Genomic DNA, 751 nt, shown 5'->3' with positions numbered 1-751 from the left:
GTATGTCCATTCAAATTCACAGCAGCTTACAAGCAAAAAATAAAATAGTCTGGTACCACATGAACACCCACAGTAAGACTGAAAATAAAAAGCATCTGCAACAAAAACATGACAATATTCGTGGTAAGGTAGAGTTCTAGGAGAACCCCCAACCCTTCCACATATTTGTCGCTCTGTTCTGCATGTTGATTTGAGGAAGAAAGAGGCACCTTGCATGCAAAGAACTGGGCATCCAGTGTTTCTTTCATTGATCTTCAGTTCCTTCTGTGCTTTTGGGTTGAGGAAATTCTTGTCAGATTTATTCCAGGATGAGGACATACGTGTTCTGCTCCAACAGAAAGAATCTGTTGTAACTGGCTCAGTTGCACGGAGGGGCATCTAAGGATAATCCTGAAACAGACAGTGACAGTTGCTATAAAGGGAATGTACTGGAAGGCACCCAGCTTCCTCATGTCACACCTTGTCAAGTTCTCTTGAATGGCTCAGACATATTTGAGCTTTTCTTTCTCGCCCTAAAAGAAAAAAGACTAAGCCAAGGCCCAACTCTCTAGATCCTTTAGAACATCTGAAGACCACAACCGCCCTGCAGTCCTTCATGGACACAAGAGGATGTTGAACAGAATTCGATGAGCCCGCTCTCTGGGAGTGCTAGGGAAACCCTGACTGTAACTGGGTCCCCCACCGAACCTTACTGCTTTACTTTTACTCTTTTTCATATGGAGATCCATCAGTTGCTGCCTCAGGTAACATA

Source organism: Vipera ursinii, assembly GCF_947247035.1.
Source record: "Vipera ursinii genome assembly, chromosome: 7".
NCBI lineage: Eukaryota > Metazoa > Chordata > Lepidosauria > Squamata > Viperidae > Vipera > Vipera ursinii.
The sequence above is the reverse complement of the archived record's forward strand: the minus strand, read 5'-3'. Positions refer to the sequence as shown.